A 25,404-nucleotide genomic window follows, 5' to 3' on the forward strand; every position below is an offset into this window, starting at 1 on the left:
ATATATTTAATAATGTTGAGCCCGGTGAGGAAGAAAGAACAGCCAAAATGAGAAAAAGGAACTGCAAATCTTCTGTACCAGTCGCTTTTTGTGGCAGCTATCGGAATTTTAACCCGGTTTACATAGGGTTTGTTGCAAGCTTATATCTCCGTCCGTGATGTTGCAAAAGACGCCAATGGTGCTTCACAATTTACAAAATGATCCCCTCTAAATATTTGAAGACCACTGCATCGAAATTATCGCCAAATTAACAAGCTAGAGCCTCGTCAAAAATGCTATGTAAACCGGGTTTTTGTTTATTCGCCGCGCCGCGCCACTTTCGTAGTAAGGCACTTCTGCTTAGCTGGCTTTCTGCTGTTTTCAATATATTGATTTAATAAAGGATGGTCATCAATATCAATTTTGTTTTTTCATAAATAATTTTTAAGATTAAAATTCAACATAATTGTTTTATAATTTCTCGTAAAAAATAAGTGTTGACATGAAATTGTAATTTGTAGGACACTTGATAAATTACGGCAACTACGCAAATGTGCTTAGTTACGGAGGTGTAAACAATTCCAGTTGTGGCTTCGTGAAACGGCTTCATTTGCGCTCCGTAGTTTGAAAGGGTGTGAATTACGGAAAGGTGTAAGGTACGGCAGAGCTTTATGAAACGAGGCCCTGGGGGGGGGGGGGGGGGCGATCATCTCCGTGCTCCCCCTGCGGTTTTTCGCGAGTACATTGTTTTTTTTTACATAGTTTAGGCGCATCCTTTCCTTCATCTTCCCATCACATGTTATAAAATTTCAGACCAAGGTCTCTCAAGGTCAGGCCACCAGGTCACGCCAAGTGACCCGAACTCAGAAAAAGCTCCAATGCTTGATATACATAGTAAAGTACCTACACCGAGTGACGGATCGCTTTAAAACTTTCAGCAATCGATAAGGGCAACAGTAACTCTGTTAAAATGCATATCTCGGAATTTTGATATTGGTGACTTAACCCTCGACCCGCTGGGGGGGGGGGGGCAATTGGCCCCCCCTGTGGTTTTTCCTGAATAGCAAGAAAATGGCATCAATCTGACACCTTCACACAAAATTTCAAGTCTTAGGTCACCTTAGGTCAGGAGTTATTAAGGTCAAACTGAGGTCATGTTCGAGCAAAAATGAGCAAAAAACATGCAATCTTGAAACGCTCACCAAATCTACAGTTACCAAGCAATTTCAGAGTTCTTTATATGTTCATGTAGACAAAAAGCCGCGCTACAAAACTGCTATCTCGGATTTTCAAAATTTTGGGTTTTTGAACCCCAAAAATTCAATTGTTTTTTTAGAAAACTAAAAAAAAAAATCCAAAAAAATTCCGAATTTCGAAAAAACCGGAATATATGTGATAGTCCCTGTCTCTTCTATATACTGTAATGGACACTGAATGGGTGTCATACTGATGTTTGGTGATTGGAGTGCGGCCACGTCCCATATATCCCCGATAGCCGAGTGGGTAAGGTGTCTGGACGTTTGGCCGGCGTGATCAGTCGGTGGTTGCCGGTTCGAGTCCGGGCCGGTCCCTGACTGTCGTCACTTTGCTTTTGTACCGTGCACCGAGTTTGTGTCCGTACCGCGCTGTGATTGGTGGTGACGTCTGACCCGAGGTCACGACCGGTGCGTGCCGGCGGCGGCGGTCAGTGTGTGCGTGGCTGTGGCCGGGTAAGTGTCGGGGACACCAGTGAGGTTGACTGTTTTGGGAGGGCTCCTGTCCCGTCCGCTGACCGGTGCTGCTGCCTGGGTTGCTCCAGAGGTGCTGCCGGGCCCAGCCATGTTGCCGCTCTGCTGCCCGTGTGCTGTGCGACCTGGGGTAGCGTCTCAGTCGTACATCGCCCGGGCTGTGGGGAACGAGATTTGTGCCGCGGGTTGGGTTGTCGGAGGTGCCTCGGGTGTGGTCCGAGAGCCACCGGCGACTGATTCCGCCGTTCACCATTCTTGCGTCGGCCGGCCTCGGGTAATTCCGGGACGTCCGACGTGGGAAATCCACGGCAGCCCTGTTTGGTGGGAACCAGTGGGTTTGGGGGACTCGGGTTTGTTCCGGGCCCCGGGTTAAGCGAAGGGACTGTCGGCCTGACTGGTATTAGCGGGGCACAAATACAGGCACAAAGAGCGACACACTTTTTACTGCTGAGGCTGGACGGCGGGTCGGATTCTCCGACAAAGCGGAGCGACCGAGCACAACAATACATACTAAATTTTAGATCGATACCTCCTTTTTTGGCCAAGTTATAGCGAAAAAAAAACGGTTCCATGACAACTGAACCAGTGACAACTGAACCAGTGACAACTGAACCAGGACAACTGAACCAGTGACAACTGAACCAGGGACAACTGAACCAGTGACAGCTGAACCAGGGACAACTGAACCAGTGACAACTGAACCAGTGACAACTGAACCAGTGACAACTGAACCAGTGACAACTGAACCAGGGACAACTGAACCAGTGACAACTGAACCAGTGGACCACTGAACCAGTGGACAACTGAACCAGTGGACAACTGAACCAGTAGACAACTGAACCAGTGACAACTGAACCAGTGACAACTGAACCAGTGACAATTGAACCAGTATGACAACTGAACCAGTGACAACTGAACCAGTGACAACTGAACCAGTGACAACTGAACCAGTGACAACTGAACCAGTGACAACTGAACCAGTGGACAACTGAACCAGTGACAACTGAACCACTAACCAGTAGCCCAGCAAGCAATTTTACTCCGGGCACAAGCAGGCTGAAGTGCGGCTTGCCCGAGATTTTTAGTCGGGCTAAAGCCGGCTAGCGCTTGGACTAAAGTCGGCTAGCGCTTGGGCTAAAGACTAAAGTCGGCGTATGACACAAAAACGCCGACTAAAGCCCATGCTCTGCCGGAGGTATATGCCCTCTCGGCGAGCTCAGGACAGCCGTTGTTTAGCCCTGAGCCCTAGTTGTGCGACGTTTGGCGTAAGCCCGATGTTAGCCCGAGCAGTGACTTCCATTTATATACCGGAGATTCCTCTGGGCCCAGGAGGGCTGAACTCTGCCAAGCCCACGTTGCGTGCCCTGTCTGCCCCGAGTTAGGCCATCATAGTGAATACTATTTATACGTTGCTAACTATTCGGGTGTCCCAGGTGGGCGTAACGGTTACCAAACCAGTTCGCGACCACCAGGCTCTGTCAGCCCTGTCAGCCGTCGTACGGCTCTCGGACGTACACTATAATAGATCGGACACAGATCAATTGGCAGCAGTAGCGGCGGAACACCTTCAATTAAGGCGGAGCACTGCCGACTTTTGGTCCCATTCTTTCCATGCAACGCCCATAGGGCTAATATTAAATAACCCGCGCCCCGTACGGGGGGGGGCCGAAACGGCCTCCCCATGTCCTTTTCGGTCGATATCTCCTAAACTGCTGGAGATATCGCCACCAAACTTTCAGGACCCCTCCGGGCATCAATTTTACACATTGTGACAAAAAAATTTTAGAGGCTATGATAGGTTGGCCACAAATGACGTCAGAATGACGTCATGTTCTGTCATTTTCGACCGAAAAAAGACCTTCGCGAGAAGACCTGTCAGGCCTACAGCTTTGAAGATACAGAAAAATGATCGACACATAAAAGGTGTAGAATTGACAGGTCTACAAAACTGCTATCTCGGATTTTTGAAATTTTAGAGTTTTGACCCCCAAAAATAAAAAAAGCATTTTTTGGATATATTAGCCAAAAAATCCAAAAAGTTTTTTGAGTTGCGAAAAAAAACGGAATATATGTGATAGTATCTACCGTCTTCTATCTACATACCAAATTTCAGATCGATACCTCGTTTTTTGGCCAAGTTATAGCGAAAAAACTGTTCAAAAATGATGACGTCAAATTTTCAAACTCAATTTTTGGCAATTCTAGACCTCGTAGAGCAAAACAAAGACCACCAGTAGACTCCCCGTGACGAGCTGCATCGAAGGGATACCCATTTTATGCAAAAATATCAACTTTGAACTTTGACCTAATTTGACCTGACCTTGACCTGACCTTCACCAAAACGTGACCTAGGCTGGCCCCAAAGACTGTCTAACCCACATAATCGCATTTGTCATGTAAAATGGACCATAAAACATGTATCACACGACACTTTCATATTGTGACCCCCGGTGACCTGACCTCGCTGTGACCTGACCTGGTATCAGTGACCTCAGATAGCAAAGTATGTGTTTGACGAACAACTTACCATCGATGGTTTTCAATAAATTACCAATTTACTCGATTTCACAACACATTTCTTGAAATGCCTGTGAACGGTGAAAATCTGACCTTTGACCTGACCTGTGACGTCATCGGTTTGACCTAGGTCAATGAAATTTGGTCACAAGGAAGTTCCCGGGTGGGGCTATCGAACGCCGTTTGAATTTTGAAAATCGGCCGGTAACTTTCCGAGATCTTAGGGAGGGGGCCGAAACGCCCCCCCCCCCCTACGGGTGGTAGGGTCCGCCGGTAGCCCTACGGGGCGCGGGTTAAAATGCCAAAATCAAAGGGGGGCACGGTGCCCCGTTGCCCTCCCCGTTCCGCCGCTTATGATTGGCAGACCGGCAGATTGGCACAGACCGTCCGTCCAGCCACGCGCTACCTTATACCTATACATCGCAGTACGACATTAGTTGTCCACTGGTTCAGTTGTCCGCTGGTTCAGTTGTCCACTGGTTCAGTCGTCCACTGGTTCAGTCGTCCACTGGTTCAGTCGGCCACTGGTTCAGTTGCCATACTGGTTCAGTTGTCACTGGTTCAGTTGTCCACTGGTTCAGTTGTCACTGGTTCAGTTGTCATACTGGTTCAGTTGTCACTGGTTCAGTTGTCACTGGTTCAGTTGTCACTGGTTCAGTTGTCACTGGCTCAGTTGTCACTGGTTCAGTTGTCACTGGTTCAGTTGTCTACTGGTTCAGTTGTCCACTGGTTCAGTTGTCCACTGGTTCAGTTGTCACTGGTTCAGTTGTCCCTGGTTCAGTTGTCACTGGTTCAGTTGTCGCTGGTTCAGTTGTCGCTGGTTCAGTTGTCACTGGTTCAGTTGTCGCTGGTTCAGTTGTCACTGGCTCAGTTGTCACTGGTTCAGTTGTCTCTGGTTCAGTTTTACTGGTTCAGTTGTCCCTGGTTCAGTTGTCACTGGTTCAGTTGTCTGCCTACCAAAAAAAAAAACTGTTCAAAATTGATGACGTCAAATTTTTGAACTCAATTTTTTTTAGCAATTCTAGAACACGTAGCGCGAAACAAAGACCACCATTGAACTCCCCGTGACGAACTGCATCGAATCGATACCCATTTTATGCAAAAATATCAACTTTGAAATTTGACCTAATTTGACCTGACCATGACCTGACCTTCACCAGAACATAATCTTAACTGACCCCAAAGGCTGCCTGACCCACATAATCGTATTGGGCATATAAAATGGACCATAAAACATGCATCACATGATATTTTCATATTGTGACCCTCAGTGACCTGACCTCTGTGACCTGACCTGGTATCAGTGACCTCAAATAGCAAAATATGTGTTTGAAGAACATTCCCCCATCGATGATTTTCAATGAAATGCATTTTACTCGATTTTACAACGCATTTCTTGAAATGCCTGTGTAAACGGTGAAAATTCGACCTTTGACCTGACCTGTGACGTCATCGGTTTGACCTAGGTTAATACAATTCCTTGCTAGGCCTGTGGTGTCCCTGGGCCTTGGCAGGTTTGTGGTGCCCCTGTTAGAACGCAGGTGCCCTTGACAGGTTTGTGGTGCCTCTGACAATCCTAAATTGCCAACGACAGGCTTGTGGTGCCCTTGACAGGCACATGGTGCCCTTGCGAGGCCGGTGGTTCCCCTGTGAGGCCGGTGGTTCCCCTGCGAAGCCGATAGTGCCCCTGGCAGGCCTCTGGTGCCCCTGGCAGGTCTGTGGTGCCCCTGGAAGACCTGTAGTGCTTTTGCTAGGCCGATGGTGCTCCTGACAGGCCTGTGGTGCCACTGACAGGCCCGTGGTGCCCCTGCTAGGTCTGTGGCACCCCTGGCGGGCCTGTGGTGCCCCTGTCGGCTGTCAGGCCTGTGGTGCTCCTGGCAGGCATGTGGTGACCCCAGGCCCTAAGTCATGACCCATGTGACCTCCCCCTGGGATTCGCCACTGATAAGTACTACGATGGCTTCTTGGTAATTTGATACATGTAGGATAAATGGAATTTATCAAACGACAATAAGGAAGAGACAAACACATAAGTACTTGAGGATCAGCGGGGTGAACTGCCATTTTCGTTTAGTAAAAAAAAAATAAAAAAATCATCGTGTCAGGGCTGGGGCATTCCATGTCAACCGGGACAGCCAAAATCGGCCACCTCTGCGATTTTGTTCAAACTTGTTATACTTATTGGCTATTGGGTGAAACCTCTGAGGGTGAAAGGATTTTGTCATATGCCCTCGGGCTACAGAGATACAAGCCGCTTAACTTCTGCTTTTTTAGCAGAATTGGACGTGTATTGCAATCTTGAAAGATCTATAGCTTCAACATTTTTCAAGCTATTAATTTCAAGCAAACTGAAACGTGTACACAAGGAGTTATGCTAGTTAAATTTGGCAATTTTTACATTTTTTGGTGATTTTGAATTTATTTTATTTTGATTTAATTTCTTAAAATCTAATTTGTGAAAAATGGGTACCCTTCGATTTTGCTCAAATTTAGATATTGTCTTCCACTACACGTAACGCACACGTGCTGAGAAAATTAGAGTGGGCCAACGATAACTTTGGATGATATAGCAACAAGTAGTGCAACGTAGCACGGCCGATGGAAGGGGCGGATTTCGCCAACCCCACCTGTTTTTCGCCAATAACTCACGCCATAATTATCATATTAACGTCAAACTTTCAGTATCTGTCCAGAATTGAATTGCAAATCCTCCCGTGCAAGCAATAGGTAAATCGGTCCACAATTTTCTAGTAATAGCGATGTAAAGTAAAACATCTTGCCGGAGCGGCGCGGCGGCCGGCGCCGGCCGTTGCCGCCTGAATGGTAGACTGTGCCGGCGCGGGACTGTTCCATCTTTGCACTGCGCTTCTTACCGCTGATTATGATCGATTCGTGTCAAATTTTGTGTGAAGGCTTAAAAATGTACACGCAATCAAAATGAATACGAAAATCAACTGGTAAAAATTGAAAGGGTGCAAACAAAATCTTTGACTGAAACGTTTCCCGCGTCGGCCGATCCCCGCCTCTGCCGGCGACATCTTACTCTTATCAGGCCACTAACTACCAAATTTATGGTTAGATTAACTAGAGATTCTCATAACACTACAAATGTCGTATAAAGGAAGAAATAGGAAAATCGGCCAGTAACTCTTAGAGCTATGGGCGTATAAACGCAAAATAGTCACTATAGCAAATTTGATCACGCTTAACCTCATTTGATCTTGAAGATATTGATCTAGGGCCATGAAATTGACACACGATAAAGTTCCCCACCGCCCCACTTACAATTCAAATTCCGTTTTTTAAATACCTTTTTTTGGTTAAACCGGGCCCTTCTCCCCTAACGCTGGGAGTCAGGCGTATTTCCTTTTTGCAACCAAAGAGAGGCGTTGCCCGGAGAATGCCCAATGGCATCATTAAAAAAAAAAACTGGCTTACATCTCCGCGATGACCATCTATCTTCATGGCTTAGTAGTTAGTGTGCCGAGTGTAGCCACCTCGTAATCTAAAGGTCGCTGCCTCGCAGCCGGTCAGCCTCAAGTGTTTTAAAACGCATTCGTTTTTTAAAGGGACAGTATCACCATTTTGATGAAATTTGACATTGCATAGGCCCCACCTTTCTGGTCCGGGAACTGAAGACCGATCCTCGAAGCTCCACACCGTTATCCCGCTATCGCCGCTCAAAGTACGAAAGGTGTACTACACTTTGAATCGTGCTTCATTATCTTCACTGTTTAAATGTTTGCGCCGTTTTGAATTGACCGCCAGTAATAAAACTTTTACCCTGGTCATTTCATCAAATTTTTTAAAGGCAAAACGTTTTTCGCACTTCTTCATCACCGTTAAATTCATTAAATAGTCGTAGGCAATTTCCGCTGTTTCCTTCGGATTCTAGCGGCTCAACAAAGGAATTCCTCCAGCTTGAATCACAATCTCCCTCCAATGTATGACGTATATGTATGACGTCATCTGATCAGTCTCGATCTCAACGACAACTCAATCAGAAGAGCGGCCGCGTAAGCGTAGCGTCAATAATGTATTATCTGCGCCAGTTCTGTAGTAATTTCGCAGGCTTCCAAAGTGGCGGCCATGCTTGTAGTGGTGGTTCGCTCATGAAAATGACTCGCTCATGAAAAAATATTTTTCACCGAGTTCGGTCCTCAAACTATGTTTTTCTGATTCAGAAAAATAAGAAATGCTAGTAAAAAAAAAAATCAACTCCATACATTGATTTTTTTTTTCGATGATACTGTCCCTTTAAGTAGCATCTGGCCAGCCGGCAAATGTGAGGGCTAATGTTCGTATCTAAGTAGCATTTGGCCAGTCGGCAACTGCCGTGAGGGCTGTATATATTTACGCGTGTTAGATTAGGTCAGGTCACGTCAGGTCAGGCTAGGTTTGCTTTGGTTTGGGGTAGAAAGAAGCATCTTCGGGTAGCGCCTCTCCTTGGTTGCTAAAACGAAACACGCGAGTGCCAGACATTACGAAGTTCAAAAGACAGTTACGTAGACGTCGGCCCATTCTGGATTTTTTATGATGTAGCTAATGAATAGGAGAGTAAAATATGTAAAAATCAGCAAAATCGAAGGGTACCCATTTTTCAGAAAATCAAAATTTGTTTTTTGAATTTTAATTCAGTTCACTAATTGGTTAATTACGTCAATATTGTTATCCTCAAATTAAAGCCTGATCTATTCCCTCCATTTCACACTTTGTCTCGTGGTGATATGTCTAAAACTTCAATGGTTATGACGCTTTAAAGATGATAATGTGCCTTGCCTAAGTCAATGTTTGATGACGTGTATCTCGGAAACGTGACGTCATATCTTGACAAAAAAATGTCTGCTTTCTTTTCACATATAGATGAGTAGTTTCACCAAGTTTCGCAAAAATCGGAGGATGTGAGGTTCAAAATCGTCATTTTTTGTCCCACTTGACGTGGAATGCCTCGGCTGTGACGAAAAATAAGTGGCCTAAATCCGATGAGAAAACAGGATTTGGGGGTACCCTAGGTTTGGCTCCTTGAGCTGGTGCCCCCCCCCCCCCTTGTCTCAAATCGTTCCGCCGCCTATGGGACTGGTGGGTTTCGTTCAATAACTGAGTAAAATGCGTTTAAGAAATATAAAACTTTAATCCGCGCCACTTTCGCCTCCTGCAGCTACTATTTTCTTCTTGCGCAAAAATGAAAGATTTTGCGCGAGCCTACGTCACGGAAAAGGACGGAAAAGGACTTAAAACGTGTGGTCTGATTTGAATTGGGAGAATGAGAAGGGCTACGGGTCTCACCCGTCTCAGAGAAAGGTCGGTGTTCAGTGTTCTCACGTTTTTCTCAGTGTAACGACTGCCGAACACTCACCTGTTCCAGCAGTCTAACGAAAATGACGGGAATACGAGGCCAGATATGTCTGACCTGACAATAGGTACTCTGTCGTTCGGTTCAGTAAGGGAAGGTACCAAGTATATCGCGAATTATACATGTTTATTACATGTTTATTGGGCTGCAATCATGACATTTGAATACTTTGAAAGGGAATTTGCTTCCCCTTTCCTTTTCCTCATTCCTTCTTTTGTTAACCCGCGCGGGGCTGGGGGGGGGTAAATTTTACCCCCCCTCGCGAATTTTTGCAATATCTCAAAAACGGCGGCGCGCAGCGCCGCCAACTTTCAGCACCTTTTCTTACATCAATTTGACACGTTCCCTGAAAATTTGAGCGAAATCCGTCGGAAATTTTTTGAGAAATTGACGTTTTAGTGACGTCATGTTCGCCATTTTCGCCTCAAAAACGGCAAAAGTTCAAACGCCGCTAACATCTTCATTTTTAAAGGAATCAAGACGTAACAAAAAAGGATATACGTAATTCTACTTTGTCTATCAAATGGCTATCTCGGTTTTTTGAAAATTTTGGATTTTGGCCCAAATTTTTCCAAAAAACTGACTTTTTTGGGAAAATAGCTATAAAATCCAAAATTTTGAGTGTATCGAAAAAAAACGGAATATATGTCAGAGAAGTGGTCTATGTGTACCTACATACCAAGTTTTAGAAGAATCGGTTCAAAAATGTGGGAGTTATTCAAAATTGTATGACGTCACGACACACAAAAATTTTGAAAAATGACTTTTTTGGAAGTTCTAGACCTCGTACGGAAACAAAAATAGCATCATTCGACTCGCCGTGAAAAACTGCATCAGATAGACACCTTTTTAGGTCTTAGCAACCAACTTCAAAATTTGACCTCACTTGACCTGACCTTGACCTGACCTCGACCTGAAATTCATCCAGAGGTGGTCCATATCACTTATTGAGTGTGCCTATTGAATTCTATGAGTAAAATGACCCATAAAACATGTGTCGCACATGCCCTTTTCTATATTTTGTTTTTGGTGACCTGACCTGACCTGACCTGACCTTGACCTTGACCTCTGAATGATATTGTATGCAACGAATATTGTCTTGGTAGCCTAAGAACACGTTTTGGGCGATCAGTCTCAGTCCATGACTCCATTCTTCGGCAACTACGGTGCAAGGCTGATACTGTAGGAACTTGCAATTTGTACCCTTGACCTGACCTTGACCTTGACCTCAAACTTAAAATTAAGTACATGTTTTTAGTTGTTCGTGATGAGATCTTTCGATTGGCGTTTGAATTTTCCAAATCGGACCATTAGTTCGGGAGATAACAGGGGGGGTAAAATTTACCCCCCCCCCAGCCCCGCGCGTTCGGCTGGAGACCCCAGCCCCGCGCGGGTTAAATGAACGGACATAATTTTAACAAGCACTTCATGGAAGGACACTTTTAGTTTGAAACACTTGATAAACATAGGCATTCGTTTTGTTGTCCATATAGCTAACCCGCGCCACGTAGGGGGTGGGCCGAAACGTCCCCCCCCCCCGTCCTTTTCGTGGATAACCGAAGGTTTGTTGTCAATAGTTAAAACACTTTTCTTTAGAATTGTGTTTTTCTACACGTGCCGTTGAAAATGACCCTGCACACCGGAAATTTGGACTTTTGGTCATTCCGGCGCACCCATGATGCATACTGTGGCGTGGGTGACCAAACAATGGGTGTCATCCGGTCGGCAACTGTTTAAGGTGTCGTCCAGTGGGTCAAAGTGGTAGTTTCAAACTTTTGGGATCCACCATTCTGGGGATTCTTTTTGACAACATGCTTACGTTTCTTGGCGCAATGTTCATTCCACCCAGCCGGTCGTCAATGCGTTAGGTGACCCAAATGACGATTGACCTGAAGGAAGTTGGGGGCGAGGAACACGCACGTGCCATCCGTTTTTTGATTGGGCGCTTTCATCTAGGAGATTTTTGCAGATGTCTTTTTGATTTGTGAAAATGACCAAAAAGCTGAATCTCTGGAATCCTAGCGGTATGCCAGTCGTTGATAAATTATTATCTTGCTGCGGCCGGACGCTTATTTGCGGTGTTTGCGTTTGGCGGCTGGCGGGCGACTTTTAGTCGTTTTCGGTTAGCAGTTAGCGTCGGTGCGATGCGGGCGGTTTTATTTTTTTCGGCGTTTCGGCGGTTTTTTTTGTGTGGTTTGCGGCGTTCGGGCGATTTTTTTTTCGACGTTTGCGTTGGCGTTTCGGGCGGGCGTTTTACACGTTTTGCGGTGTTTACGTTTTGCGGCGGGCGGGCGTTTTGTGTTTTTTTTTTGCAGTGTTTGGCTTTGGCGGCGGGCTTGCGGGCGGTCGATGCGGGCGGTTTTCTTTTTTTTTGCGTCGTTTGCGGTGTTAAATTTGTTTGCGGTTGGCGGCCGCTTTTTCGTTTTTTTGCGGTGTTTGCTTTTTGCGGCGGGCGGGCGATTTTTAGGCGTTTTCGGTTGGCGGTTAGCGGGCGTGCGATGCGGGCGGTTTTATTGTTTTGCGGCTTTTTGCGTTTTTCTTATTTGCGGTTTGCGGCGGGCGGGCGCTTGTTTATTTTTTGCGACGTTTGCGTTGGCGTTCGGGCGTGCGTTTTGCGCGTTTTGCGGTGTTTGCGTTTTGCGGCGGGCGGGCGTTTTTCACAATTCAAAGTCCAAACCTTCGGGCCACAGCGCTCCTCGAAAAGCGCTGCCCTCGAGTATCTCCTAAACGGCTACAGATATCGCCACCAAACTTTCAGGACCCCTCCGGACATCAATTTTACACATTGTAACCAAAACTTTTTCGAGAGGCTATGATAGGTTGGCTACAAATGACGTCAAAATGACGTCATGTTCTGCCATTTTCGACAAAAAAAGGTTTCGCGAGAAGAGCTGTCAGACCTACAGCTTTGAAGATACAAAAAAAAAAAAACCCAGAACATAAAAGGTATAGAATTGACAGGGCTACAAAACTGCTATCTCGGATTTATAAAACTGTTCGATTTTGACCTCAAAAATAAAAAAGTATTTTTTTATATATTAGCCAAAAAATCCAAAAAGTTTTTTGAATTCCGATTCCGAAAAAAAAACGGAATATATATGTTAGAACCTACCGTCTTCTATCTACATACCTACCAACTTTCAGATCGATATATCTTTTTTGGCCAGGTTATAGCGATTCAAAAATGATGACGTCAAATCTCAAAATCAATTTTTGGCAATTCTAGACCACGTGGCGCAAAACAAAGACCACCATTAGACTTCCCGTGACGAGCTGCATCGACTCGGTATCCGTTTTATGCAAAAATATCAACTTTGAAATTTGATCTAATTTGACCTGACCTTGACCTGACCTTCACCAGAACGTAACCTAAAATGGCTCCAAAGGTTGCCTGACCCACATAAGGATTTCTGTATTCTGTATGCTGTATTTATTAGATCGCCAACAGGCCCATCGCCCTTTTACTGACGAAGTCAGTTACACACAAGCAATACACAAGATGACAGTACCTACATAAGAATAAACGTAAGAAAATGTGATAAATACGGTAATTTTATAATCGGCAGGAGTATATAGTTATTGAGTACAAGATAAAATCACAAGAACAGTAGACATAAAATCGGTTCATGAGAAAGAACTATGACTAAGGAGTAAGAGGTCACACTATGACTAATAAGTAAGAAGTCTCATAGACGGTACCTACATACAAGATCGATAAAAGTAAAGCACGTGAGTATGATGTAAAAGATCACATGAAAGTGCCTTGCGTAATTGTGAAGCCGATAGCGCGTGTTTTAAATGAGTATGAACTACCAGTAAAGAAGTCGGTGGTCGGGTCATGGAGCAAGAATGAGTTGCATGCAGCTGGGATCCTGACAAACAAACATCGTTGCACAGTGTTCACTCGCGCGCGCGGTGTGTTCCACAGAACCGTGCTCCTCGTCCTCCGTGCCGGTACGGCAAGACCGAACGCACCGACTAACACATCATTGTCCAGCTTCCCACGATGAATGTGGAATAAAAACATGATATCGTACTGTATGAATCTAGACTTGATGGAGCGCACTTTAAAATGTGAGAGTAAAACCAAGTAGTCCAGGTCGTCAGAGCGCCTGTCAGAATAACGAGCTAACCACATCAGAAACTTGTGCTGCACTCGCTCGAGCCTTGTCAGGTGAGATGCAGCCGCTCCAGCCCATATGACACAGCCATACTCGATGATTGAACGCACATGAGCGTAGTACGTACACAACATGGTTTTGTGATCAAAGGCGGCTCTGCTGTTGCGTCGAGACAGTTGCATACTACGGATAATCAGTCCTAACATCCGGTTTGCCCTGGCAACAGTCTGGTCAACGTGGGCGGCAAACGTAAGCTTGGAGTCGAGGATTACTCCTAGGTCTCGGACTTCGGATCGGCGCTGTAGGGTAGTGCCCTGGGTAGTGCCATCTAGAGTGTATGTGGCTAGGATAAGAGATTTTCGTAGGGAGAAGGAGATGACATGACATTTGGTAGGATTTAATTTTAGACGCCATGCAGCAGACCAGGTGGAGAGACGGTTGAGGTCGGCCTGGAGCAGTTCTGTGTCAGAACTGCTCCACGTAAATTTAAAATTTCTCAATTTCTCACGTAAATTTCTCACGTAAAATGGACCATAAAACATGCATCATACGACACTTTCATATTGTGACCTCAGCAAAATATGCGTTTGACGAACAATGTACCATCGATGATTTTCAATAACTTACCAATTTACTCGATTTCACAACACATTTCTTGAAATGTCTGTGAACGGTGAAAATGCGAACTTTCAACTGACCTGTGACGTCATCGGTTGGACCAAGGTCAATGAAATTTGGACACAAGGTAGTTCCCCGTCGGGGCTATCGAACGCCGTTTGAATTTTGAAAATCGGCCGGTAAATTTCCAAAATCTTAGGGGGCGCCCCCTCACGGGTGGGTGGGTCCGCTGATAGCCCCACGGGGCGCGGGTTAACCCAAGATTCTTACAGATAAGGTTGGGACGCTAGTCACGTGATCCTTTTTCCTGTTTTTTTTTTCCAACCCTACTCACGATTTTCATAAGCCTTGGTTTATTTTTGAAACACTTTGTCCAGAGACGTTTGTAGTTTATTTATTTACAAAAACTAATTCAATGGTATTTGAAATTAACAAACACATTTTTACTCGCCATCTCAAACAAAAGTTGAATTTATTCGCGTTTCATTAATCTAATCAGCTGGCAACCATCACCCATCGTCCTCGATGTAGTCGAACCTGGCGCACTCGGACAGTGTTCGAAATTTAAGACGCTTACTTGTTGCTATGGCGACCGAGCAGTACCTACGCTTTTCATTCGTCAACGAGTGCTTGCGGAGCTGCCGCTCACACTTTTGGACACAGATTTTATGCGTCAGTTTGTATGACGCGTCATATCTGAAACATGTTTCGTGAGGCTCCAAAACCATCCAATTCATTTCCTTCAAAAGAAGTTTTTTGTAACATTTTCGAATGTTTTTTTTGGGCTTAATTGCTAGCTCCATTCATCCTATCTTGCGTGAGGATAGTCATCATTCGGGGATCAGTCGTTGAAAGCAAGAAACAACGACGAGGAGAAGGTCTTGTAAAAAGTCGCAGCGATTGCATCGAGCATTCAATGACGAAAATATTTTCACCCTGCCCCCCCCCCCCACCTCAGGCGATCACGTGCCGTCATCCACCGGGGTTAACCGGCCGTCTCATTAACCCTCGCCGGCACAGGGGGATGGGGGTTGATGCAACCCCCCTAAGGTTTTTCGCGAATAACTCGCGTAAAAAGCGGCCGATTGCGACGAAACTTTCAGTACCCTCGCATTGATCAATTTTACACCTACCCTGAAAATTTCATGACCCTGACCCAAATGACCTTCGACCTGTGACCTCTTTTCCGAGACCATGTTTGGCCGGAATCGCGATTCGGCGTATGTCGGCTCGCATTAGCCACGCGTTTGCAAGCTTTTCGTGGTTTCAAACGTTCAAACATGTCATTTGATGTTGCTCTCATACATTAGGGTGGGTATCAAGGTCACCTGAAGGTCAGGTCAGGTCATTGACCTTTGGTGAACTCGGGTGACCTCGGTTCACTTTTTCGAGTTTTACATGTTTCTAGGCTAGTTTTAGGAGGTGAATTCGAACTTAGCAACCATTTGAACATTTACGAAGTAGTTTTGGTGCCTTCGTAACATGTTACGAAGCTGTCAGAGGTGGTTGACACGTATTACGAATACCCGTGGCCGTCACAATCCTTACCGGTTGACCTGACCTGACCTGACCCGACCTGGTCTAAATGCTTCAAGACATCATCTCTGATCAAAACTAACACGATATTCGTCATCAGCACCCCGGACAACCACATAGCAGCCACATAGACTTTCCGACAGGTCCCAATTTTCCCGGTTTTCGGGTCATTGACCTGACCTGGAAGGTCACCCGATGACCTAGGACCTTAAAATTGGGTATCATCGGCTTCCTCTCGTGACGGGCAACACGCTCGTTTTTTTCCGCGAAGCTCTAGCTCGATCAGGGGCCAAACGCGACGGGGGGGGGGGGGGGTCGTACCAACCCCCCCCTTGTGCCGTCGAAGGACGCAAAATGGCCTGTGCCGGCGAAGGTTAACCCTCGCCGGACCTATTGGTTTTCTACATACGCGCCGGCCGAGGGGGGGGGGGGGCGGGTACGACCCCCCTCGCCGTTTCGCCCCTGGTGGAGCTAGCGCGTCGCGGAAAAAACGAGCGTGTGCGCCGTTACAAGACGCAGAGATTGGTACCCGATTTTAAGGTCCTAGATCAACCGGTGACCTCTGAGGTCAGGTCAAGTGCCCCAGGGTACGGTTCAGTTTTTGGCGAATAACTTCGCAAAAAAACGGCCGCAGAGCCGCGATTTTGGCAGCATCGTGTTCGCCTCGCTCAGGCGCGTCGAATGATATACTTTTTGTCCGGGTCAGGTCAACTTGGGGTGTTGACCTCAGGTCAAGGTCAGGTCAGCACCCCCAGGTCACGAAGTTGGTCGAAAGAGGTCATGTTGCATATCATTCGATTCGGCAGGTCTTCCTGAGTCCATTGGTGGCTTTCTCGACTCGCTAGCTCAATTTGATCAAGAGTTATTGACGAAAAACTAATATGACCTTGATGACGTCATAAATGACGTCACGCAAGGTCAACATTGCAAAAGTGACGCATCTAACCTTGCAAGGAATGCATCAAATCACGATTCTGTGTGCTTGAGATAGTTGGAGATCGTTCCCGGCGCCAGAATAGCAGTTTTCATTTTTCCCCATTGACTTATAATGGTGAGGTCACGAAAATGACCTGACCTCATATGACCTTAAGAAAAATCCGAGATATACAAGTTGTGAGACTCATAATGGATACTAGATCCTGCAAGTTTCATTTCCCTGTGACATCTCCTCTGGCAGTGAGGGCGTTGCGAAGTTGCGACATCTGAAGACCGTGCAGAGGTTCACTTATGACGTCATAGGTCAGTGACCTGACCTGACCCAAAAATGCGGTTGGTGTCAAAAGATGCGGCTTGGATCAAAGGTCAGGTATGCCAAGTTTCAGCTCTCTATCGCCAGCGTGTTCGGAGCTATTGCGAAAAAAACCCATGGGGGGGGGCGGCACCCGCCCCCCCCCCCCCTCGGCCGGCGAGGGTTATAGAGGATTCTTCATGGCTCCGAGTGGAAGATAAGGATATCTTTTCCAAGCGGGTTACTGAAAAACCGAGCGACGAAGGAGCGAGGTTTTTCTGTAACACGCGAGGAAAAGATATCCGATCTTCCACGAGTGAGCCATGAGGAATCCTATATCTTTCTATGTTGAGGTTTATTCTGAATTAATTAATTATTATATTTAAATGTATTCATCTATGTAAAAAAAAAGATTTAGAGTAGTGTGTTTTTATTTCATAAGTTTCATGCATAAACAGCCATTAAAAATGCCGTTCGGTTTTTGACCCATCATCAGTTGAACTCTTGATTTTTGGCTATGAACCCTCGAGACCTTATCTTTGCATCTCAGAGAGATGCAGAGATAATAAATTCTTATCTTTGCATCTCAGAGGAGTGCGAGATAGAAATATCCCTGCACTGTAGACCCAATGGCAAATAAACCTCAACTAGAAAGATAAGTAGAAAGATAAGTAGTCTCACTGCGCAACCTCTTCACCACCTAGGGCTGCGAGTATAATCTCCCGGCGCTCTTTTCCCGCCCATCGCATTTTATCTCATTCAGGACATCCTGGCTGTCTGATGCCATCCTGACCTTCCAGTTCCGTCGCCTCTGACCACATAAGACATTTAAGACGTATAGGTCGCGTAATCATTTGTCAGCCATTGACTGGATGGCGCCCCTCTACATTGTTTTTGATGCCCTTCCGGTCAGTTTACAGGGTGTCCCATAAGTTCGTTCTCACCTTATATTTGCAAGTAAAACAGAGTAGGTACATAGCGTTTTGATATGCTTGCATATGACCCCTCAATGTGCTCCCCATTTCATAGGCAAACAGATGAATACATGCTGCGGCATGCCAACCGGTATGTTTGGCAGCATAGCAGGCTTGAAGTTAGCCCACACTGACTTGACATGCGCCGTGAGCTCCTCGAGGCTGGAACAGCGCTTCGCTTCGACGAGCCTCGATTTCAATATTCCCAACACATTTTTATGAAATTTGGATCCGATGAGTTGCCTGGGATGTGATCTTGCCACAGACGCCTATCACAGTCTCCTGGCACTGCTTTTAAGCTTTGCTTGACCTGTGCACTGATGCACTGTCTTGCTTGAAGACGGGCTTACGACCTTCCGGATGCCATTTTCTCCTCCAAAAATGTGTTCATACCTGCGGTTCGAGTTAAACTAGAAGGCTGAAACTTCTCCTAGATTTTCTTGGAGAAGCATTCTGCGTCCAAACACTGTTTCTGGAGTATCAATCGCAACTCAGCGTCTGGACGCATATAACCCCACATTACCGTGACCCTGGCCTTTTGCATAGGAATAAAGCGGAATGACACGAAGGCCTTTTTCGTCGCCCATATGGTAACGTTTTGGGGTTTCGACGGGTGTTTTATTTCGAACACGGACTAGCTAGTCTAGATGAACACATCGATGTCATCGGCCCTCCAGTTTTTTAGCCTCAGGCATAACGAAACACATGTTTGGCCATTTTAAGACATTTTCGACTGTTTTGCGTCCTCCGTTAAGTTTAAGCCCAAGTGACCGTGAGTTATGTACCCCGAAATAATAATCTTAGACAGCTGGTATCCATCCTGAAAAGCCTGCTTACCAACTTTCTAACGCTAAGACCTTTTTGACGGCCACTTTGACGCCCCACAGTTTTGGCAACATGGCTCACTCCTGAGAGCTGACAAAAAAAGAGCATAAACTTGCAGCGATTGACTCCCGACAAATCATCGGCGCCACTTGCTGACTGTGCATCCAGTTAGTGACAGACATTGGCTACAGACTGGATGGCCTCAATCACCCTCAACCGTCGCGAATGGCCCACGTGCGGACTAAATACCGAGACGTATCCGTATCGGAGACCTCTATGTTGCGGCATAGGCCGTCTCCACAGGAAGTGAACTCTCTAGCAAAAAATATTTTGTCTAGACGAATTAGTTACCGGGGAGCATATTCACAGTTGCCATGGCAACCCCCAAAGCTCAGTTACAAAATAAATTAAGCGTGGCTTTAACCCTCGCCCGCACATGCCATTTTCCCATCCTAGAACGCACATGGGGGGGGGTGCCACCCCCCCGCGCCATTTCGTTCCTGTTGGAGATAGAGCTTCGCGGTAAAGTCCAAAAAGATTCTTTGGGAAGAGAAGAATCCAATAATACCCAGTTTTACCTTCTCAGGTCAGTCATTGACCTTCCAGGTCAGGTCAAACTAAAAAATGTTGCTGTTTTGGGTCACCGTTGGATATCAAGTGCACTGCTTATCATACACCGATGACGATGCCGTTTTCTGGTGCCAAGTTAGCTAGAACCTCTTTGTCACACTACCCGACCAGGTTTTTGCTGCTGAGGTCATTTCAGGTCAAGCTAGGTCAAGGTCAATGATATGTGTTTGTATGTCTGTGTGTGTCTGTGTGTATACTGATGTGTGCACCGATTGTTTATGTGTCCATATTAGGGGAGAGTGGGGTAATTTGGCCGGTGGTGTAAATTGGCCGCCCCCACCTGTGCGAGGTCTAATAAAAGTGAGTGAAATAACTCTAGTCTCTATTCATTTGTTATGGGTAGAAATAACTGGAGGACAAATGTCAAAACTTTGCCCCTCGTAGTTTTATTCAATATTAATAAAACGTTAATTTCATTAGAAAACGGTAACTTTTACTTCTGTTTACAAAGTTGTATAAAGTGTAGTATTTGGGCTAAAAACGAATTCAGACATTATAGTGCCATTCTTGGGGATGTTCCGCGGTTCCAAGAGCAATTTCATCTAATTCCGTATAGCCGTGATGAATGACTTTATAGACAAAAATTTTCAGAATGGCAATATGGGGTAATTTGGCCGGGACTAGCGGGGCAACTTGGCCGGTGCGCTCATGGTCACTATGCTGGGGCGGCCGAGTTTTCATGGTCAATTGTACCATAAATGACATGATTCATGACCAACTTTGACTACTTTGATGCCTTACTTCCGATTGGTCAACTGTAAGAGCATGTGACGTCATCAAAGGTTACCAAAGGTTTTTTGCTAACAAATCCTTACATAAAAATGGTACAGCCGCACAAATGGTCTCATTCTGTTCAGCTCGCCAAGGCGCATCGAATTATATGCACGATGACCTTGAAATCACGTGACCTTGAGGTCAAGCGACCTGATGTAACGTGACCTGAGGTCAACCTTTGACCTTGACTTCTCAAGGTCAACACATATATCTTTCGATGCGGACTGACGAGAGAATTACGATGGTACTCGAAGTTTTGGCCTAGCTTGATTACTTCAAAAGTTATTCGTAAAAAACTGTCTTCGCATCTAGAGCCGCTAATTTGGCTATTTTGACCCCTGATGACCCCTGAGTCAACCTCCAAAATGCGGCAAATGCGTCATAGGACACACGTCATTGCTGAATCTGAAGCTGACTCGCAATATAACAGAAAATCCCGACCGCAAACTAACACCGGCCAAATTGCCCCACACCCGCGGCCAAATAACCCTGCTAGTGGGGCAATTTGGCCGCCTTGCAGACCTTTGCAATACGTCACAATTTCAATATAAGTAATTACTCTATCATTTCAAGTTCACTGTCCAGTAAAGAAAAATGAATGCGACACCTGCCAGCGTTGAGAAAATGCAGAAATGTGTCGTCAATTTTAAGTTATATCGTTTTCTAAAAAAAAACGGCCAAATTACCCCATCCTCCCCTACATGAAATCATGATCTGAGAAGCTTTTACCCAAAATGCAGTAAAAGAAAAATCACGAAAAATAAATTCAGCTTGCCTAAAACGCAATTATTTTAGATGACCTAGGTTGACCTTGAACCTGACCTTGACATCTGTACATCGTCGAACAACATGTTCCATGATAGGTGAGAGGCAAGACTGGCAAAAAAGGCCGAAATCAAGGTGTCAAAAGCTCACAAGGCCCATAGCCAACGCAAGATGTTGAGAATTGGCCATTTGGGTCATGACATGACCTGAAAAACAAGGTCATATCTCCGAAACCAAAAACCACAGAAACTTGAAATTTTCAGTGGACATCAAGAAAGGATAGAGGAGCAGCTATACCAAAAATCAGGCTTCTAGCTCTAAAAATGTAGAGTGCAGAGCAGAAAGCCTACCTGGGGGGAGGGTGGCAACCACCCCCCCCCCCCCCATGTGCGGGCGAGGGTTAAATAAGAGAGCCTCTAAAAGAAAAATTTAGGTGAGACGGAACTTATGGGACACCCTGTACACTTTTAACCGTGTATTTGCTTAGTCAGACATGTCACTTGATAACATAGCGCCCTTCGGCTAGCAATGTTATCAAATTCGGTATTAATTAGGTTGCCAAATAAAAAATATTCATTGCGCCCCAAAGCGGTCTGGCGCCCCTACTGCTGGCCACCCACAATCATCTTAGGAAAATTACACCCCTGTAGGTATATCCTTTAGGAAAGAGTAATATAAGAACCTGGGCGGCTTTTCAGGAAATGCTTGCCTTACTTTTTACATCACGAAGTTAGAGTTCCCGCAGTTGAGAACCTGAGGCCAGTTTTACCAACAGAAAAATAGCCGCCTACCGGAATTTTTTGCCTAAAGACCGCTTCACATACGGAGCATAAACGGTAAAGCCCTATCCAGGCGCGCACACAGGATTTTTGAATGGGGGGGGGGGCACGACCTTCGAACTGGGCCCCCATGCCGAAGGCCCCCCCCCCAAAAAAAAAATACGGCCCACGGAGTTAAATTTCGGTTGGTTTGAACCTTGATCTTTTGTCAATCCATGGTAAAACAATTATTTCGGTACCAGCTTAACTTTCAAAACATTTATATTTTTACGCTAGCGTGTTTTTTCTCAAATGCCACTCAGAGCCGGTACATATACCTAATCATCTAATTTATTGCGTAAAACATTTCATTAATAAACATTTTTGCAAGTCCCTCAGAAATCAGCCCCGGGCAGCGACTGACTGCCGGCCGGCCGACCGGCCCCGGGTGGCTAGAAGCAGGGGCCGGTCACTGTTTGGCCCGGATGTGTAGGAGCGGGAGCAGCACTCCTTTTTCACGTATATTCGCAGATTTTTTTTAGGCACATGACATGAAATGTCATTATATCTGATACGATGCGGGATCACAGACTAGAGATCCAGCTCGTAACTTATATTTAATGTTTAACCGATGAATCAAATCAACAGGACTATGTACGATGCATGTCGGACACGTACCCAGAATTTCGCCCAAGAGGGGGTCACCTGCTGGTCACCTGACCCCGGGCCCGCGAGTCACCCGGGGGCCCGGGGTCAGCTCAGGCAAGGATGTATCCAGGAGTCCAGGACCTTTCGATGGGAGGAGGGAGGCACGGTGGGTCCAGTCTCACTGGCAGACGGGTCTCTTTAAAACGGTCTTTGCATGAGAAAATGCGGAAAATTGGCAAGTAAAAGTATCATTTATGCCCGAGGAGTGTGCCTTATGCACACTAATGCCTAATGTACATGGTATTTTACGAGCGAGCGAAGCGAGCGAGCTCCTCAGAGTCACCGGTGTGTGGCGCGCTCAGAGGTGCCAGTGAAAGGCCGTCAGATGCGCTGGTGTTGGGTCCTCACACGCGCCGTTGCGGGGTCTTAGGGCTTAGCGACACTGATGGGGCCATCATTGGCATGTGTGTGGCCCTGCAAAATGGCCTGCAAGTGGAAAGTGGCCCTTCATACGCTGGCAAGGACACTCAGAGGCTGGTAAGAGGCCCTCAGAGTCACTGGTACGTGGCCCTCAGAGGCGCCGGTGTGGGGACTCTCAGAGCCGCCGATGTAGGCCCTTAACCCTCGCCCGCACATGGGGGGTGGTTGCCACCCCCCCCCCAGGTAGTCTTTCTGCTCTGCACTCAACATTTTTAGAGCTAGAAGGCTGATTGTTCGTATAGCTGCTCCTCTATCCTTTCTTGATGTCCACTGAAAATTTCAAGTTTCTGTGGTTTTTGGTTTCGGAGATATGACCTTGTTTTTCAGGTCATGTCATGACCCAAATGGCCAATTCTCAACATCTTGCGTTGGCTATGGGCCTTGTGGGCTTTTAACACCTTGATTTCGGCCTTTTATGCCAATCCTACCTCCCACCTATCATGAAACATGTTGTTCGACGACGTACAGAGGTCAAGGTCAGGGTCAAGGTCAACCTAGGTCATCTAAGATAATTGCGTTTTAGGCAAGCTGAATTTACTGTTTTTGAAATTTTTTGACTACATTTTTGGTAAAAGCTTCTCAGATCATGATTTCATGTAATATGGACACATAAACAATCGGTGCACACATCAGTATACACACAGACACACACAGACATACAAACACATATTATTGACCTTGACCTAACTTGACCTGAGATGACCTCAGCAGCAAAAACCTGGTCGGGTAGTGTGACAAAGAGGTTCTAGCTGGCTTGGCACCAGAAAACGGCATCGTCATCGGTATATGACAAGCAGCGCGTTTGATATCCAACGGTGACCTAAAACAGCAACATTTTTTAGTTTGACCTGACCTGGAAGGTCAATGACTGACCTGAGAAGGTAAAACTGGGTATCATTGGATTCGTCTCTTCCCAAAGAATCTTTTTGGTCTTTACCGCTAAGCTCTATCTCCAACAGGAACGAAACGGCGCGGGGGGGGGTGGCAACCCCCCCCCCCCATGTGCGTTCTAGGATGGGAAAATGGCATGTGCGGGCGAGGGTTAAGATGCGCTGGTGGGGGTCCCTTGGAGGTGGCGCGAGGGGCCTCGCAGTTGCCGTTGTGGGTGCCTTAGAAACACTGGTGTGGGCCGTGTGTCTATCACAGACGGATGTGGAGCCATAGCAGCCAATCCCTCGTTGGCCGTTACTAGGGCCCTGAGCGGCCGGCGAGGTCTCTCAGAAACCGGCATTGGGCATTTATGAAGATAATTGTGGCTACATAGGAGCCAATAACGTGCCCCCACAAGCCCTGTGGTGTCCTTCAGAGTTGAAGTGCGGCCAGCGCGAACCCTCTGCTACCAACTGGCGCCGCAGGGCCCCTCGGTTTCGAAGGAACCCTAAACCCGAGAACGGGCACGTACCCCCTCGCTCCCTTGCTATGTCACTGAATCCAAGTGATCAGGGACCCTTTAGGTAATCAGGGGCGTTTCAGATGACCAGGGGTTTTCAATTGATCAGGGGTCCTCCAGGTGGCCATGGGCCCCTCTGGTAACCAGGCCTTAAGGGGCCCTCAGATGACCTCAAAGGGCTCTCAGGTGGCCTTAAAGGGCCCTCAGATGGCCTCAAGTAACCAGGGACCCCATCAATAACCAGGGCCCCTCAGTAAAGGGGGGCCACTCAGGTAACTGTAGGAGTCCCGCAGATAACCAGGGGCGGCAAGGTTTCTCAGGTCCGTTTTTGACAAGGCTCTTATTGACTCAGGTGCGAGCCCTTTGCCATCAGCAGAGGGCCTTTTCAAGCCTTTTGAGGGCCGTTTAACGTCTCTTGAGTTCCCATTGAAGCCTTCTAAGGGCCCTTTGAGCAGTCGAGGGGCCTTTGAGGCCTTTTGAGGGCCTCTTGACGTCAGCTGAGGACCGTTGGACGCCAGCTGAGGACCGTTTTTGGGCCTTCTGATGGCCATTAGACGCCAATGGATGGCCCTCTGACACCAACTGGGGCCCTCTGACACCAGCTAAGGGCCCTTTAAGTTTGACGCTAGCTCAGGGCCCTCTGACATCAGCTGGGGGGCCCTCTGACGCTAGCTCAAGACCCTTTGACGCTCTTTAAGGCCTTCTGAGGGCCCCTTGAGATCTTCTAAGGGCCCCTTGAGGCTTTCTAAAGGCCCCTTGAGGCTTTTTGAGGGCCGCTTGACGCCAACTGAGGACCGCTGGACTTCAGCTGAGGACCGTTTAAGGCCTTCTGATGGCCATTTGGCGCCAGCTGAGGGCCATCTGGCACCAGCTGGGGGCCCTCTGACACCAGCTAAGGACCCTTTAGGGCCTTCGGAGAGCCGTTTGACGCAAGGGCATGGCCCTCTGACGCCAGCTCAGGGACCTTTGACACCCTTTAAGGCCTTCTGACGTCCGTTTGACGTTAGCTGAGGGCCCTTTAAGGCCATCTGAGAGCCCTTTGAGGTCATCTGAGGGCCCCTTAAGGCCATCTGGGGCCCTT

General features: G+C 46.7%; 1 protein-coding gene across 1 annotated transcript in view; it reads right to left on the reverse strand.

Moving 5' to 3' along the window:
• Positions 1–25,404, reverse strand: part of LOC122390071 (long-chain specific acyl-CoA dehydrogenase, mitochondrial-like) — a 49,449-nt gene that overhangs the window by 4,891 nt on the left and 19,154 nt on the right. The window lies entirely within an intron of this gene.

The sequence above is a fragment of the Amphibalanus amphitrite genome, unplaced genomic scaffold, assembly GCF_019059575.1.
Source record: "Amphibalanus amphitrite isolate SeventyFive unplaced genomic scaffold, NRLGWU_Aamphi_draft 000020F_arrow, whole genome shotgun sequence".
NCBI lineage: Eukaryota > Metazoa > Arthropoda > Thecostraca > Balanomorpha > Balanidae > Amphibalanus > Amphibalanus amphitrite.